This window comes from Apostichopus japonicus, chromosome 7 (genome assembly GCF_037975245.1).
Source record: "Apostichopus japonicus isolate 1M-3 chromosome 7, ASM3797524v1, whole genome shotgun sequence".
In the NCBI taxonomy this organism is placed as follows: Eukaryota; Metazoa; Echinodermata; class Holothuroidea; order Aspidochirotida; family Stichopodidae; genus Apostichopus; species Apostichopus japonicus.
Genome location: NC_092567.1, coordinates 3,192,616 through 3,212,250, shown reverse-complemented (window position 1 = coordinate 3,212,250; position 19,635 = coordinate 3,192,616). Strand labels below are relative to the sequence as shown.

The window sequence follows — 19,635 nt, the reverse complement described above, 5'->3', positions numbered from 1 at the left end:
ATGTAGACGTAATAATCAGGCGCGTATCCAGGATTTTCTAACCCGGGGGGGGGGGGGTGGGGCGCGACTTACGGCCAAGCGAAGCGCCACCTTCGGTTGGAGCGCAGTGTACAAGAAAATTTATGGTTTTGATACCCCCCCCCCACCCAGATCACCGGAAATGGCACTTCTCGGGCTTGAAAATGACCAACCAGATGTACACTTTTGTCTGAGAACCAAATATTTCCCAATAGTTTTTTTTTTCATCCATATTTGAAGATTGTCACGAGTCACACATCATGTTCGACCTCACCGCATCTCCTGTGGATCATTGCTATTTTAGGTGATTCTACGTCGCTGCCCACAATACCCGTTAGCCCCACTTTTCAAGGTTTTAAGCCCATTATTTGTTCAGAATTTGACAATTCACATTTCTCGTGAATAAAAATCACTTGAAAACATACCTATAATGTTGTACCAAATTTCATCTACGGACAACCAATATAGAAGAACCTTCTTCAACCCCTAACAGACCGGTCAAATTGCACGAGCAGGGGGAAGTATGATGAAGAATGTTGGTCAGGGACTTTCGAAAATTCAGATAGTTAATTTATGTAATTAAATTAATTGGTCTACAAATATTAAAACCTCTTATCACAGCTACTGTAAAACGTCGGGGGGGGGGGCTGCAAATATTTTTTGTGAAAATTCGGGCAATATGCTGAGACTTTTTCGGGCACCTACTGAAAGAAAAATAAATTGCAATGATGTAGCTAAAGAAAATCAATAGTTTAATAAAATTTCCTTGGTAATTAATATAAAGTTCTTAGCCTGCCCGACTAATTCGCCATTTCGGTAATAACACGGCAAATGATTGTACATGTAATTGGCATGCGATGTAATAACCGACGCATGCCTACATGATATATACCTTAACATGTTGAACGCGAAAAATTAAGTTACATTTTTCGGGAAAGTCGTATCAGCCCGTCCCCCCCCCCCCCCCCAATGAAATTGGGCTCTTATGACTAAACACTTAGACAATTTGGAGGCTGTTCATCCTGTACCGCCATTTTCTGTTCATGCTCACTGAGATGATGTGATATCTGCTGTTTGCTTTACACATTTGAATAATTTAAATGAGACTGAAATTAATAACTTTTATATGTTTATTGACCACATTCTTTTAATTTCGAAAGACGCACAGTTTCAAGTTCATTACACACTGAAGGCTTCGATTCTCTATTTGCCTTCGGTTTATGGAAGATCCTGGGATTTTCATCCCTATGGATGGCTAGATATTGCTAGATATTGCTAGATATCGCTAGATATTGCTAGATATCCACACTGTACAATGTCCTTGGGATTTTTCGGGGCCTGATCTTGGGAAATTGCAATATCGGGAGTGGTCACACTCCATGTACGTTAGTGCACGACCTTATAGACGTCACTAATACACAACCCGATCACTTGTTATCGATGAAGTGGTGTGTTGCCGGATTTTGTCAAGGTCTTGGTACTATGGGCGAAGTTTCGTAACTCACCGGGAAGCGATTAGAGGGGTGGGCGTTATGGCGGGCCATCAGTCTCAAATCATGGGAGATCGACTTATACCGATTTAAATCGACATATACCAGTTTCCTTCGACATATACCAGTTTCCTTCGACTTATACCAGTTTCATTCTACATATCATCGATTTAAATCGACATATACCAGTTTCATTCTACATATCATCGATTTATTTTACTTATCATCGATTTAAATCGATGATATGTAAAATAAATCGATGATATGTCGAAGTAAACTGGTATATGTCGAATAAATCGATGATATGTAGAAAGAAACTGGTATAAGTCGAAGGAAACTGGTATATGTCGATTTAAATCGATGATATGTAGAAAGAAACTGGTATATGTCAATTTAAATCGACATATCATCGATTTATTCTACATATCATCGATTTATTTTACTTATCATCGATTTAAATCGATGATAAGTAAAATAAATCGATGATATGTCGAAGTAAACTGGTATATGTCGATTTAAATCGATGATATGTAGAATGAAACTGGTATATGTCAATTTAAATCGACATATCATCGATTTATTCTACATATCATCGATTTATTTTACTTATCATCGATTTAAATCGATGATATGTAACATAAATCGATGATATGTCCATTTAAATCGACATCTACCAGTTTAAATCGATGATATGTCGAATTAAATCGGTAGAAGTCAATTTCCGTGGACTTATACCAGTTTCTAGCGTCTCAAATTGACATATACCTATTTAATTCGACATATCATCGATTTAGCTCATTAACATATTCCAAATCCCGATTTCGGTGATGATTGACATGTGGAGATACATCACGTGTAGTCACCTGACAAGGCGGGCGAGTAATTTAATAGTTCCAAAATTACGAAGCTAGCAAGGGTGTTCATCATGGTTATATGTCAATGGTAATTATGAACAATTACTTGCAAAAAGATTTCGGTGTAACAATAAGGCTGAAATAACTGATATGTCAATGACGTGCAATTATCTCAATGCAAACTGGGCTTGTCTATACTCGAACACGTGGCGCTATAGTATAGGAATACACATGCAACTGAATAGGCCCACAGTACGTACACAGATGCAATTAGGCCTACCTACTCCAGTTACACCATAAACAAAGATGATATTGTTCTGCAGTGAGGCCTACTGTAAGGTTACGTTTTAATGTAGCTAAGTATATACCCATGGGGTTTAACAGTTACAGTATTCAAGCTCAAATCATGCATTCCACTGTGCTCGTGTTTATTTTCAATTATTCGCCCGCCTTGTCAGGTGACTACACGTGATGTATCTCAACATGTCAATCATCACCGAAATCGGGATTTGGAATATGTTAATGAGCTAAATCGATGATATGTCGATTTAAATAGGTATATGTCAATTTGAGACGCTAGAAACTGGTATAAGTCCACGGAAATTGACTTCTAATGATTTAATTCGACATATCATCAATTTAAACTGGTAGATGTCGATTTAAATGGACATATCATCGATTTATGTTACATATCATCGATTTAAATCGATGATAAGTAAAATAAATCGATGATATGTAGAATAAATCGATGATATGTCGATTTAAATTGACATATACCAGTTTCATTCTACATATCATCGATTTAAATCGACATATACCAGTTTACTTCGACATATCATCGATTTATTTTACTTATCATCGATTTAAATCGATGATAAGTAAAATAAATCGATGATATGTAGAATAAATCGATGATATGTCGATTTAAATCGACATATACCAGTTTCATTCTACATATCATCGATTTAAATCGACATATACCAGTTTACTTCGACATATCATCGATTTATTTTACTTATCATCGATTTAAATCGATGATAAGTAAAATAAATCGATGATATGTAGAATAAATCGATGATATGTCGATTTAAATCGACATATACCAGTTTCATTCTACATATCATCGATTTAAATCGACATATACCAGTTTACTTCGACATATCATCGATTTATCTTACTTATCATCGATTTAAATCGATGATAAGTAAAATAAATCGATGATATGTACACTGTAAACATAATCTAGTCAAGATGACTAGAGTACATTAGTCCAGACAATGCTTCTATCGACCAATTAATTCTAGTCACTTGACTAACTTTTGGTCCAGTGACCAAATAGTTCTGGTCATATGACTAAGTAAACCTGGTCACATGACCAGTTTTTACTAGTCATTCAATTATGCCTCTATCGACCAGGCTTTAGTCAAGCGACCTAAACGATTAGTCAAGATGTCAGTTGACTAATTCAATTAGTCACATGACCAGTTTTTACTAGTCATTCAATTATGCCTCTATCGACCAGGCTTTAGTCAAGCGACCTAAACGATTAGTCAAGATGTCAATTGACTTATTCAATTAGTCACATGACCAGTTTTTGCTAGTCTTTCAACAATGCTCTATCGACCAGGCTTTTGTCAAGCGACCTAAATGATTAGTCCAGCAGTCACTTGACTAATCCAGTTAGTCTTGCCCATGGATAAAAGTAGTTTTTCTATACTAGTTTTATATGACCCACCACAGATTCGAACCTGCGACAACTCCCTTATAGGTACAAAGCTGTCTGTTGAGCTAACTGGTGGGAACAATTCTTGGATATAAAACCTGATTGGGCCTTAACCACTGCTAGACCATCAAGCCCTCTCACATGAAAAAAAGAAAGCAAGAATTTCTGTATTAATTTGGAATCACATTTTATATTTTCTCTTAAACACTACATATGCTTCACCTCAATAGTAAGTACAAAAGAGTGTCTGATTTCATCAGTAATTGAAGAACCAGAAAACCCAAAGGTTTAGTGGTTCTGATGCAGATGAGAGTTTATGAAATAAGATAAGTCAGAATTTGTTATTGTTATATACCTGTATTGTACTTATTGCCAGACAACTGAAACCAAACTGAAGCTGATCAGACATAAAGTTGTCAGTTGCACTCATGAATATAAATGAAATTTCAGTTTCCTGTAGCACTACTGTACCAACCTACCAAGTATGAAGGTGATCAGACATATATTTGAAAAAATATCGACATTTTAAGAATTTGATTACAAGCCCCACCCACATATTCATGTACTGGACAACAAAAACAATGAGGTCCATGTAATGATAATGTAGCATATCTACAAGTTATTCAATACATTTACAGTAATTAAATTTATTGTTTTTAAGATTATACATACACTTGCAAACATGCTAAACTGTAGATTACCTGGCCATCGTAAACAAAACCAAAAATTAATGCCTTTATTGATGTACATATAAAGTTGAAAAAAAGTGATATAGTTGACTCTAGGCATTTCACCACCCCACACTCCCTCTCCAGACAAACACATGGGGATCATACGACACAACCCATATCCCCAACCCAGAGCGGAACCCTTACCATCATACCACCTGCAGCCTCACCTACCATCCTACAACCCTGATCCCAACATCACCCTACTCATCTGACAACCCCCCCCCCCACCTGACACCCATCAGATTTTACCAGTTTCACACCTTACTACCAACACATTAATCTACCCCACTCACATAAGATTTCCCTATACTCTATAGGTACATGTACAGTAATACCAGATTATTAAGTTCATTTACTATTTTCACTATAGACTATCCCTTTAATTGTCTGAGCCAGCTATTTATGCAACATACATATACACACATACCCACACGCAAACTTGATCAAAACATACAAACATGCCAACTCATTACAACATACACATATGCCAACTTAATTGCAAAGGTTACTTTTTTTCAGTCCAGATTAATTTGTCACTGGACTACTCCTTTAATGGCCTGGCTAGCCAATTTCATGGTTTTATAAAGCAAAACAAATATAGATAAGATCAGCAAGCTCCCAGGAACCAGGAAAACATGTCAAACGTGACGAATGACAGGAGTTTAGGAATGAGGGACAACAAATGCTATATGGCCAACAAACACATGAATATTAATGAGGTTACATGTTATTTTCATATGAAAATGTAACTATTATTATCCACCACCAAACAGCAAAGTATGGAGATGATCGGTTATACCGTTGCAAAGTTATTGACATTTTAAGAATTTCACTTTAACTGCTGCCTACTCATTAATATTCATGTCATGAACAACAAAAACAATAGGGAACATCTACTAATCATGGAGCATGTACTAGTTCAAAATGACAGTAATTCAACATTTAATTTCTAAGATTTCAGGTTTACAAGCTATTTCTAGCAATTAAGGATTAAGCCCCACCTACTCATGAATATTAATTAGATGAAATTCCATTGTCATGTGACAATGAACCACTTACATCACCATACCAAGTATGAAGCAGATCGGACATACCGTTGCGAAGATATTGACATTTTAAGAATTTTACTTTAAGCCCTACCCACTTATTAATATTCATGTGATGGAGAACAAAAACAATAGGGACCATCCACACATCACCAGTCCAATATGACATTGATCCAATGTGTCGTTGTTGAGATATCGTGTTTACGAGCAAGCTGTCACATCACACACACACATACATGTTTGTGTTTCGTTCAGACCGAGGACCCCATTGTATTTTCCATTGTTCAAATCCACGTACCGTAACATTAACAATACCCCATACAATAGAATTCTTCCGAGGATGTGGTGATTCTTTAGAAATCACAACCGAGGACCTGAAATTGTTTTGTTCAAGTCCTCGGTCAGATAGCAAAACAAACGCACCCTCACACATGCCAACTTGATCGCATAGGTTACTCGGCCTTCGGCATCGTAACCAAAAATAACAACATTTTGTAAGTCAAAACTAACACACGCAACAGCTCAAATGATCATGAAAAAATTTTCAATGACTTATTATTTGCAAGTTAGTTACAGTTTTATAACACCTTAGCCTATTTTGACTCATATATGCTAGTGCAATTGATAGGCAGTATTCTATGTTATAAATGTGATGACAGTTTGAGCCAAAAAAACTGTACAAAAAATGGTAGGTGCCTGGAGCAGTAATTAGGCCATCAATTTTTAGCGATTTGCATGTTTAGTTTCTCCAGAATTTTATTGACTGATTTATCTGCCGGTGTAGTATCATCAACATTCAAAATGATTTTTTTTAAAACTGAAGGGTTTTCTTCAGCAAAGGCTCATATGCCATATTTAGGACATAGAACACTGCCAAATAATTGCACATGGCTGCGAACAAACTTTTCAAAGTAGCTACTTGCAAGGTTTCCACTATCACAGTGTACTCTGGAACACCTTCATCCTCTGTCACCTGGATATAAACTGGCACGTCTGACAAGTCTGTAACCTGCAAAGATATTAAGGTATATGTATTCAATATACAGCGCTTTCCAGTTTCAGAAAATGGGAGGGGTGGCTGATCCACCATGATGGCCATTCGTGACCAACAAACAAATATACTCCACCAACGAAGGAATCAAAATAAATAATTTCTTAAATATTTTTTCAAATCAATTTACAGTACATCGTATTCACTACAAGTAATACTATTTGTGATGATATAAATTATAGCAGAGTATAAATGAAACAACAGCTAAATGGTGCACTGGTTCCGTGTATTTTAGAGAGAAATGAATATTTGCCATGAGTTATGACATCTTGTTACAGCTAATTACATCATGGTAGGGATTCATTCCACTAGATGATTTTAATACACTTGGGGCTGATCAGGAAATCCACATTGGGTTATGGTTACTGCAACTACAGATTGAAATCTGTCCAACATTCTGTTCCAGTTATCACATACATACTAGTCTATTCTACCTTTGTGATGATGCCCTTACTATATTTACAGCTATGAACACTCCCAGGTCATACATGTGATATTTAGTTAGGGAATAATGATCAGATGTGTGGGCCTTTGTTGCAGACAGAAGGTTTTCAGGGCCCAAATATTTCAAGGCCCCCCAGAAATAAGGATGCCAAAAAATGCCCCCCCCCAAAAAAAAAAGAAAGATGCCCCAACAAATGTTAGGGCAAATTTGTATGAAAACTATCATTTTGAGTGATTTCATAAATTGGCCCATATGGTCTACAGGTGACTTAGGCCCCCAAATCCTAAAAACCAAAAGGAGGCACTACCTAAGTACCACTGTGAAAAATGCTCAACACTGCACCATAGAATTCATAGGAAAAGAAACATTTTGTGTGATTTCAGGCGGAGTTCAGGAGTTCAAAATGGCCCATATGGCCCATACATGACCTTTGGCCTAAAATTCCAAACACCCCAAAGGAGCACTACCAAAACACTATCGTGACAATTAAACTCTAAGCATTGTGACCATACAATCTGTAGGAAAATATTAATTTTGAGTTATTTCCTGATATAGCCCATATGGCATCAGACCTAAAATTGCTGAATACCCCAAAGGAAACACTACCAGGGCACTATCATGATGAACCCTCGACACTGTAACATACAATATCAGACCACCTCTGATGGCCTTGACCCATAGTTTACATACTGTTGATTTAAATAATACATTGGGTACTTACACTATCTTCATCTGCAAATACAATCATAGCACCCAACTTCTCATTCAGTAGAGTCGGAACTGACAGAATTGCTGCATGCATTCTAGACTCTAAAAGAAAAATCAACAACAGAATGTTAAAGCACTCATAACATCATGACATTTCAGAAGAGTGATATTATGTCATATTTGGTAACATCGATAGGACAAAAATATCACAGATTCACTCATCTGCAGTCCGGAGAGCAATACTCAATACTCAATAAATTGCTTAGGTGATAATATTAAAGTAGAGTACTAAATACATCACAGGTCTTATTTTCAGCAAAGATATTTGTATCATTTGATAAGGTCTAGGCTACTTAGCTAAGTAATATCAAGTATGAGAGCTCAACCCAAGCAAGCATCTTTAAGTTATGCCAATTGTTCAGTTATTTGTCGTGGGCCCCTACTGGCATGGGCCATAAAAAATAATTGCATTGTTTCCAAAAAATTGTTTTTGGAAATTGGAATAGACATTCTATATCCATATCCATAACTTCAAACATGTTATAATAACCTTAATAATAATAAAACGTTTTTATATAGGGCATTCCGTCCAAGACCACAATGCTGCAATGCACTGCACACAGAAAAAATATAATTATACAAAACATTACCCATATTGCAAATATAAATGCTAATTCAGAGTTGATTTTTTAATTTTTTTTTTAATAATCGAATAAATTTTGCAATAATCAAAAGTTCAATTTCCTCTCAAATGTTACCTAAATCTTCCAAAAACATCTATACCCACCCATATCACATACGAGCAGTCAGCCCAATGATTTAATTTGATTTCGGGACAATCAAGGGAAGTCAACAGTCTTGAATATAATTTCAAAATTAGGCCCTATATCCCCTCCACTAAGGGGCCCATGATACTGTACCAATTTACCTTTGTTGAACACAGACACTTGTTTGTACCAAATGAAGTACTTCACAGCCATAATTTATGCAATCTACCGTCAATACACAGCCTGTCTCGTTATCATCTGAGCACTTGATTGTGTTCATCCATGATCATATCTGGCAGTCTGGGTTATCTGTGGTACAGGGTCTTTCACAGGGTCCATCCTGATCCTTATTCTACTGAACTTAACTGAACTCTGAGGGGATTCTAGCAGGCAATTTCTAGAATTGTTCAATTTGTTTAAGCATAATAGGCCTCATGCCATACCGGTGTATGTGACAAGGATTTTTCTCCCTGAAAATACAACCCCCCCCCAGATTTACTGAAAATGCTTTGATACTTGATTGAGACTCTATTTTATAAGGAACTGCTTGATTTCAGAGAATATGCTGACCACAAATTCAACTTTTCCTGCCAAGAATTAGAAAAGTGATTTAAATCAGTGATTTAAAAAAAAACACTGATTTAAATCAGCATGATTTAAAATCACACAACCCTCTGCTAGTAAGTCTTAACAAGGTCCTAAATTTACATATAGATTTAGCATTTCAAACATGTGGTGGTAGTTGGTTTCAGAGTTTAGCAGCTGCTGAAAAAAGAACTCTCACCGTAAGTAATGGTGCTGACATTTGTACAATAAGTGTTGTAGCAGCATTTGACCTGAGAATATGTACCGGTTCAATGATATTGAGAAGTTTACATAGATAGTATGGAGCAAGTTTCTTTAATATTTTGTAGGTCAAAAGCATTAACTTACACATGATACGCTTCTTCACTTGTAACCAGTGGAGATTTACAAGGATGGGGGTTATGTGTTCACACTTCCTAGATAAGGTAACCAACCTAGCAGCTCGTACAACGCTGGAGCTTATTTGGCAGTCCATAAATGAGTCTGTTGCAAGAGTCAAGATGTGAAGAGACAAATGCGTGCACTAGCCTTTTAGTGCTACCACAGTCTGAGTATGTATGGATGCGCCCTATTTTCCTCAGACTGTATGATGCAAGACGACAAACGTTAATGTCTAATGAAGGTGTTTATTTTTCACTACCATACATCTGAATAGTTATACCCCCTTACCAAGACATATTTTGCATCCACCCCTGCCTCAGACTTTGCTCGTAGTCCATTTTGAAGACCCAGCACATACCTGGGTGATGATCACTTGAATAGTGAATTACAGATTGAATTGTTACTAATGTACCTTAACAGGCACCTTCGTCCTTCTCCATGGATGTATCTATGACAGTGGGATGCTTCATCTTCAAAGTGCAGCGGATTATGGCATCTCCATACTTGGAAAGCCCTTCACCAAGTAACTGTGCCATTGTCGTCTTTCCTTCAAGTCGCTTTAATTCAAGTAGTATCTATGGTTAAATGAGATCAATTAGATATTATACAGTACATATGGTGAATTCACCTGAGAAGTTAAGAGATCGCTTAGGACTAACACATATTCGGGATTATGTTCAGAGACGTAGATTGAGATGGTTTAGACATGTCGAAAGGGATAGAAGATGCGAATTGGTAAAGAAGTAGAGAGAGACTACTGTAGCTGGTCAATGTAGGAGCAGTAGGCTCCCCAAGTCTTGGGATGAGGACATGAGGTTTTGTGGAGTGATCTTGCTGATAAAGGTATAGATCGGGCTCTAGCTCAGAATAAAACAAAATGGTTTCTTTTTAAGGGGGAACATCCCCCCCTACAAATTCCCAATAGCGGTATCAGCAAAAAAAGTGTGGGAATCCTGCAATCGCGCTGCTTAGCGCAACACTGTCTTGAATTGATTTTTGAAAAACAAAGTTGTGGTTCGAACAAGTGGTGGGCCTAAAGTGAATATATTCAAATGTCCATAACTTTTGAAACCACAAGATTGAATTTTACTTTTACGCAGACTACTGTATAATAAATAATATCTACAAAGACATATTCATACAGTACCTCTTCATCTTCAAATAGCCAAGGATAGACTTTCTTAACCACTTCGCTAGTAGCATCCTCTTCCACAATTAAACGACGTCTATCTGCCAATGTGATAGACATACAACTTTTGTTATTTGTTCACATCCCTAAAGTTCATGTGCATATTTTGTACAGCATGTGGGTAAACATGTACGGTACGATACCAGTCACAATTCAACTATTTAATCACATCCCATTACTAAAATGTACAGTAGAAATGGAAGTGAAATTACTATGCAGTGATACAGAAGCCTGAATGCATTTGATACCTGTATGGAAAAGAAACGTGCAAACATTAATCAATCCTCTATGGTAGCTACATTTTCATTTGTCAAGTGTACAATGATAACCAAATACATTTATGTTTGAAATTGTAGTATTTCCAAAAAGTTGAATGAAACACCCCGTAAAAGATGTCCTATTTTATTTCCAATGGAATTAGGGTTAGCCTAGGGGGATCAACTGCGGTTCACGGTACCACAGGTAAAGCGAGGAATATTCCATCTTGAAAAAAGCCTAGTCCAAGGCTATATGACTCCCTACAAACAGCTACAACAAATTAAACACCCACCCACCTTTGTTCTGAATCGGAACTGTTTTGTACAAACTTAAAAAATAGCAGAAAAAACTGTCGCTAGAATATATAACAAATTTTAGCCAAAAATTCAGGACAAGTCAGTGCAATTGTCCAGAAATATTCCCCCTCTATATTACTGACAACTAGGCCTTTAAATTAGTATGACACAGCTGTGGCAGCAATAGGCTGTTAGATTGCTCCAAGGTCCCCAATGTTTATTTTGGAAGGGGGAGTGTATTCTCCTGTGAATTGTTAACGGGATTGTTGGATAGGATGGTCAGTGGACAAACTGGTAATAAAAGATTGGCGTCATGTTCAGTTGATGTTTTGTATGAAACATAGGCCTAGCCTCTGTATTTTATAAAAACTATTTAGGGCTAGGCCTGGGGGGGGGGGGGGGGGGGGCTATAGGGCCCTACACTGTAAACATTAGTTAGTCACGAATGGCAAAAATCTAGTCACAGTGACTAGAGTTAGCTAGTCATTACCAATTCGTTAGTAGCAGACCAATTTGCATGGTCGTTCGACTAACATAAATTAGTCACATAAATTTGTATGAAATTTTTTGACACTCACTAAGCATGTCATGTATGTAAGCGTGACGAGAATGTTCTAGTCTTCTGTTTGTTTACTTTCTTTAACCTTCAGCTTTGACCAATGACGTCATTATTTTTATCCAATCATCGTACCGTAGAATACCGTGTGCTCAGCTGATCAGAGATCAAAAATTCAGACGACGGCCGGCGATTATATATACGGTATGCACGTACGTGGTACGTCGTACGTCGTACTTGCGGCCATTGCCTAACTGCAGATAGAACAGGGCTATCAACAAAATGAGAAGATTCTTAATCATTTAGCAAACTGTCAGAAGCAGTTTCAAAATGTCGTCAGTTACGTAAGTTCAATCACAACTGAAATTCTTATAAATAATAATTGACACAATTGACATAATGTTCAAGGAAGGTTTGAATATCCGCGATATTTTTGGCTGGAAAGTATGGGTAAAGTTATAACGTTAGGCCTTAGAAAGCAAAACTGTTGCTAACGCTAGGACGAAGCTAGGCTAGGAGTTTAGTCTACCTGGTGTAGCCCACATGCCCTCGTAGATGTATAGTACTATAGTAGCAGTAATACACACTTATTTGACATATTTTATATAAATGTGTATTATTAGCTAGTATACTAGGCCTATATTCTTAGTATAATGTTAAGAGCGTCTGTGGTGTAGGCTAGCATACGTCAAGTTTCTAGACACTTCGTCGACCACCAACCCCGTCTGCATTTCGTGCACTCTGAACTGAAGATCTTCGGAGTGGGACTTACCTTCTGCTCTTGTAGGCTAAAGTACATGGTACTCATATTTTAGGATATTTTTGCTAAAGTTGGAAGAACCTGGTGTTTAACTAAGGACAAAAACTCAGTTTCAATGCATGAAATACCAATAATGTTGTTAGCTTAGGCCTAGGCCTCAGGTTCATAGTGGCGCTATGTTAGTATCCTACTTCCTACTCCTAGACCAAGTCTACACCAGCTGTAGCAATGTTGTAGGGTTCTGTATCCTAAGTGGAGTGGCTGCTGGGTGCTAATACCCTGAACAGAGAATGTTTTGAGTCTCATTTAGCAAATATTCCACAAAGGTATGCATTTTCTGCTCCTGCATATGTGCATCAAGGGGGTTTGAGCCTACTCAGCCTATCATTAATTTTCTGTTGTTTGTCTATTCGCAGAGAAAGTTGATGTGCCAAGTCCTCAGCATTCACAGCTATATACTTTGAATGGCTGTGGTATCAATGGACTCAACTGGTTAGATGAGGTAACAACAAATTCCAAACAACTCTGACAGCAGAAATAGATATCCTGATACTTCCATGGGAGATCTACTGTAGTAACTATAGGAACCAGTGCTTGCCACCCATGGAGATTAAGGTATAATTTGACGAGCAACAAATTTGAATGTTTTATCACAAATTATGCCCCCTATCTATCTCTTGTCCCCTATACCTGTCTTTAATACAGTGTAACAACCTATGCATAAACCTTTAAATGGACTGGATATGTTATTGAGGTGAACTGTGTACCTAGATAGCATTTCAGTAAGCTTTCCTTTAGACTAAGTATATACTGTTATAGTTAGGCTGTGGTTTACAAATCCCAATGATCCAGTTTTGGCAAAGAACACCTTCAATTCTATTCTCTTATTCTGAGTAACTTAACAGTTGCACTGGAGTGACAGGCAATATCAGTTTAACATGTTCGAAACAGATCAGGAATACATTGGGGTATGTCCTGTGGGTCAGTTTGGGAGGAATCAGCTGAGCTAAACAAAAATGGTTTTCATCACATTTCAGAGCCAGAGACGAAAAAGCCCTCCCGCTGACCCTTCTCTGGATGATGTTTCTGCAGTATGGCAAGCCAGACCAAGTGGACTGTGATCCGGATACCAATAAACCTGCAAGAATCATAAATGCAACCAACTTGGTCAAGCTTATCAAAATTGGTGACTAGAAATGTTGCTGCAGACGTAGACCTGGTTAATGCTTACACAGTATTACACACACACTGCACAGTGCATACTGAAATGTCTGAAAAGACATCTTTATGGACCAAAAATGATAATTGCATAGAATTCTGTTCTGGTTTATATTGTAACGACTATGAAAAGTATCATTTTGGTATGAAAAAAAATTAATCTCTCACTTAAGGTGGCATACTCCTATTAGAGTCTATATCCATTCTCTCGATTGTTCTCCTTCAGGAAAAGTGCCAAAAAGCAGCGGGAGAACATCTTTTATTGACCTGTTATTAATCATAATTTGGTTTTTTGTGGCTTGCATGTTGAAGAGCATATATGGAAGTACATGTGGTGGGTAAATTGGGTCAATTAAGCCTTTAGACCCCTTTAGGCTTCACAGGAGCAGCGTAGGAAAATTGTTTACCACTGAGTGAAGAGGTTTCTTTACAAGTGACGAAAACTTCCGTGTCGAATAACAAAATATCTACATGGTCATGATACAGAAAATTGTTAGGGCCTTGAAAGGCCAACTTGTCAGCTATCCGGTGATAGGTAGCATTCAGCTAGTGAAAACTTCTATCTAGACTTAGAGACCACATTACTTTTGTGATTTAGTGTGTAAGTCAATGGGGCTTTTAATAGGCGTATGCTACCTTAAATATAAGGAACAATCTGTGATATACAGTGAGCATTATGCAATCAGTGAAATAACCACAGTACGTAAAAACATAGAGAAGTTGTGGCGGAATGGTTAGGGCACTGAACACGTGATTCCATGATCGTGGGTTCATGTACCAACCTGGTCCATAAGTATGTATCTTTAATGAAGACACTTAATCTCAATTGCCTCTCTTTACCCAGGTGTATCGGGTACCCTGGGAGGTATAACATTTGCACCACTTTATGGCTGCAATGATATGGGATGTCCCCTGGGGAACATGTAGATGTATCTCAGCATAGTGAGCATAATGTCTGATATGTGTTACCAAGGACCATAGATAGTGTTCCGTAAATACTGTGCCAATGTTGCAATATAAATGGCTAATTTACATTACATTTACAGAGTGCGGCTAGCACAAATGTTACATACTTAACCAAATGTCTTTAGGCCTTTGTTACTTTGCAACAACTGTATGTCAAAAGTGAAAAAGGAAGGATATTTTTTTGTGTAATGCAAAGAGATAGTTCACTTGAGTATTCATCATTGATTTATAGAAAAACTGTGGTGAGTCATAAACCAAACTTATGACAAATAATTTCTCAGCAGAAATTGTAGCATATACGTACACATAATACTGCACACCGGTTATATTAAATAATGTACACCGGTCATACTACTAGTATGCTATATATATTGCATGCCTAAGCCCCCACCCCCCCCCCCCATAAGTGTAGTGTATAAGATCATTGTTTGTGTACTTGCGCACACCTTGGGGATCAAGCAAAGTTCAGATTATCAGCAAATGATGTTCGATATATCGGGCAAGTCTTTAACATGGACTTCAGTGTACTTGGCAAAAATTACAATCATTACATTAAATGAGGTTAGTGTGATTGAATGTGGGGACCTCATTTAAAATGTACCCCAAAAATTGACTTAAAAGGTAAGTTTCTACCATTCAAGACATAGCTTATAGTTTGTGAAAAAGTACTTTTAGAAATATTTTAACTACTTTGTTTTCTGTTCCACCCTAATGTTGCTTCAAGGATAATAACATATTCAACTTACATGTTCTGCATTAATATTGTACCATCACATCCATGGTCAGAAACTCATAATAATATCACTTCCAACTTCCTAATTCGAGATGATGATTATAAGGATATTTTCGGGCCCTTTTTAACAGCTAAGGTCATAAAGAGCTACTCAAGGCCTTTTTATACCATTTGATTTGACATGGGGTATTATTTTTATAAATAAATTTATAAATATGATATATTATTTTGTGTATATTTAATATATGTTATGTATATTTATATTTAAATATTAATTAAGATAATTTATTTGGCTAAACTTCTATTTTTGTATTTGAGCTGTGTACTTGCATTTTTCCCTTGTTCTGTCTGTCCACATCTCTTCCATGCTGCTATTTTGATAAAACTGATGGAGCCCATAATGATGCATAGTCAGTGGACAATGAGGGTCTTTAAGAAATTTATAGGTATAGGTCACCAGGGGTTCTAATTGTTTGAAAACTGTTGAACATTTCCAACTTAATGGCTTAGGAGCATTTCAAAGTAATACCATAAGTATTCTCAAGATGTTTTGTCAGAAAAGATTTTGACAATTTTGTAAAAATAAGTTTTCCCAATTGTCCCATAAACATTTATTTTAGTTTTAAATGTTCTTTAACCTTTAGTGTTTGTTATTGTTCTTTATGAAATGACTTTTAAATGAAATGCTTATTTGTCACATTTTGCATTAATACTGAATGTTAATAAAAATTACCATGAAACTTACAATGTGTGTCACTATCTCATTTCTTAACTAAAAAGTACTTAATCTTAAACTAGTCTTGTGACTTAAATAAGTAGTCACAGTTGCAATGACTAATATTTTTGGTCACTGGACTAAGCTTTGGTCGATAGAGGCATCGTAGAAGGACTAGTTTTAATTAGTCAGAAAACTCGATTTAATTAGTCACAAAACTAAGGTTGTATAGTCAAATGACTAGAAGAAACTGGTCGATAGAGACATCGTTGTGACTAATTTTTTTTAGTCATATTGACTAACTATTGTTTACAGTGTAGGAATAATCAGCTTATTTAGTGTAACAGTTTCGCACGCAACTACACAATCCCATACACACTATTCTAGTAAATTCATTATCTTAGGGTGACCCTAATTGGAGGCTAATCCTTAACTCAAACCTAATCTAGGTATAAATAATATGGCCTAGGACCTAAGCCTCTAAAGGCTATGTCCCCCCTGAAAGTGCAAGAGAAACACTGCTGTGAATTTATCCCCCTAAAATATTTCAAGAATAATATAGCCAAGGTCCTATCCCCCTAAGGCTAAAGTTTCTAATACAGATTATAAATATTAAGTTTAATTTAGGTTTGTTATTTTGTAAAGAAATTATCCATTGCAAACATGAGAAACGCGTGAATACCGGGGCCACCATGATACGATAAACTGTGCTGTACAACTACTACAACTACAAGGCAGCTTAACGTCATTAGGTTTAACGTTAGGCAATTCGCCTATAGCTACTGCATGATAGGCCTAGCCTAGGACCTAGATCTTAGCTTGTTCGTACACAAGTTGGAATAATCGAAAATACACACTTTATGGTCTAATATACTATATACTTTTTAAGTGACTAACAAACGACACTGGCCGAAGGCCCAAAGAAAACTGGTCTAATATACTAACCTTGCAATGGTTACTGACAATATCACTGGATGATAATATTTTTTTTGATTTTTCGTACCGTAACCGTCTGGCTGCTAACTCCCTGCTGTACGTTCCTTGCTCGTCGTGTACGTATGTGTACAATGTACTATAGTTCAGTGCAGTACGCTAGGCCGTACCGTGGCGCTACAATTGTTAATATTTTCCCGCGCTTTTTCATGTGACGAATATATCAACCTGATTGACTAGTGAGTTTCGTCCCAGTGCTGACATTTATTGTAGGACCAGATTAAAATAGAACTGTGACCATTATGTTCTGGTCAGGCGACCTTTTGGGTTAGTCGTGAAGGCATCTCTACCAAGATTATGGCGGTATAATCGTTGACTAACGTAAACCAGTCGATATGACTAGACTTTAGCCTCGCTTGACTAGATTGTGTTTAGAGTGTAGAATGAAACTGGTATATGTCGATTTAAATCGATGATATGTAGAATGAAACTGGTATATGTCGATTTAAATCGATGATATGTAGAATGAAACTGGTATAAGTCGAAGGAAACTGGTATATGTCAAAGGAAACTGGTATATGTCGATTTAAATCGGTATAAGTCGATCTCCCATGATTTGAGACTGATGGCCCGCCATAGGGCGTAGGGTTGTGGAGCGCGTTTTCATACAGATGGGGACAATCCCAAGAAGAGATGCGTCTACGATCCATCTTTACATCCCGTAAATTTCCTTGCCAGTTTTTCCTTCTATTTATAAATGAATGAAAAAATATAGCAATTTTGAGAATTCCAATATTTACGCATGCACGAACGTATACCGTAGCTACAACTATGAAAGGAAAGCACTTGATATGGACTACCAGAGTTAGCTGCTTGATGACAACAAAGACACGTGTACTCGAAAAACTATGTTTGCGTAAAATCCCCACAAATCTCCGACCACATGGTACCCTAAAATCACAAAGAGTCAACATGGATATCTAGCATAACCATCTGTTATATTCACCGAATACTTTCGTTATTGCTGCTATATTTGATCGCATGGTAACCAACCACCAGCCTAATTCAATGAGGAAATGTACCCTAAGCATCTACTTATTCGCTCAAATTATAAGGCAGTTAGCTGGAACTAAAATATCCATGGAATACTTTCATTATTACTGCTATCTTGCCACACATGCTAACCTAATACCACACTAATGCAATGGGAAACAACTTGCCTTAACCATCGTTTTTTGAAACACAGAAACACACAATACCGTAGCCTTGTATATAACTTTCAATTAGATGTTGTTAGCAATTATTTGGAAGGTATGTGCTATGTTTTGAAGTGGTAATAGTATTGTACGTACACTGTTACTGTTGCGATGGATTGAAACTTTCAATCTTGAGTAGTGAGTAGTTTTCACAGGAATAATATTTTCGTTGTTGAGTGATTTAGCCACACAGGAAAAAGAACCATTACGAATGGCTAAACCTGGAAATAGTAAGCAATTGAAACAGCAATCTACACTACAAGAAAGTTATTTCATTAAAATAGTCTTACGTATTCGCGTGTCTTGATTAATCAAAAATATGAAATAACGTATTCGCGTGTCTTGATTAATCAAAAATATGAAATAATGAAAGCACTCGCGTAGCAGTCACGAGACCCCACCCCTCCCCCCCCCCACAGAAAACGGGTACCCGTTTTTCGTGTTTTAGATTCGGGTACACGAATGTTCGGTCGGGTATCCGGGTATCCGACTCAGGCCTAGAATGTTCTTACTCATTAAATAAAAATAATGCTCGGGAGAAAGTTTTCATCCTTCGCTTGGATCAAGTAAATTATCATGGATGCAACTATGCTACAGGTTATGGTAGTCTCTGATGAAAAAAATAGTTATCGTAGTTATTCAAACTAGATACGTGTTTCTTGAGTTTAATGGGAAATGAGCATTGGTCATATCGTCAACAGTATTGTTACGGAATCATAACCGTAAAGTAGGGACTAGCAGTTAGTTATAGCAGAAAGGTAGATCTGAACAGGTAAAACGGCCGCTTGTTTAGGCCTAATAGAGTGCGAACTGCAATTATGATATCTTTGTAAGACCGGCTGCAATAGTCTAGGCTCGTCTAGTCTAGTCTAGAAAATGTCAACAAACAGAAACAAAGAGATGTTACAATGGTCTGTTCTATTTCAATTCAACAAGTATTGTAATTGTCTACAATT

The 19,635-nt window shown here is 37.0% G+C and overlaps 2 protein-coding genes and 2 long non-coding RNA genes across 8 annotated transcripts in view; 2 read left to right on the top strand and 2 right to left on the bottom strand.

The window, feature by feature from the left end:
* The window catches only part of LOC139969995 (uncharacterized), a 958,452-nt gene that overhangs the window by 39,501 nt on the left and 899,316 nt on the right, over window positions 1–19,635 (bottom strand). The gene's annotated exons all lie outside the window — the stretch shown is intronic.
* Window positions 1–19,635, top strand: part of LOC139969972 (uncharacterized) — a 290,887-nt gene that overhangs the window by 56,126 nt on the left and 215,126 nt on the right. The window lies entirely within an intron of this gene.
* On the bottom strand, window positions 6,592–18,005 carry LOC139970302 (uncharacterized). The gene is made up of 5 exons (XR_011794089.1): window positions 17,436–18,005; window positions 10,947–11,029; window positions 10,212–10,374; window positions 8,080–8,168; window positions 6,592–6,871 (listed from the first exon to the last, which is right to left on the bottom strand). It is a non-coding gene; the product is annotated as an uncharacterized lncRNA (long non-coding RNA).
* LOC139970303 (uncharacterized) lies at window positions 11,941–17,429 on the top strand. The gene is made up of 3 exons (XR_011794090.1): window positions 11,941–12,442; window positions 13,275–13,473; window positions 13,896–17,429. It is a non-coding gene; the product is annotated as an uncharacterized lncRNA (long non-coding RNA).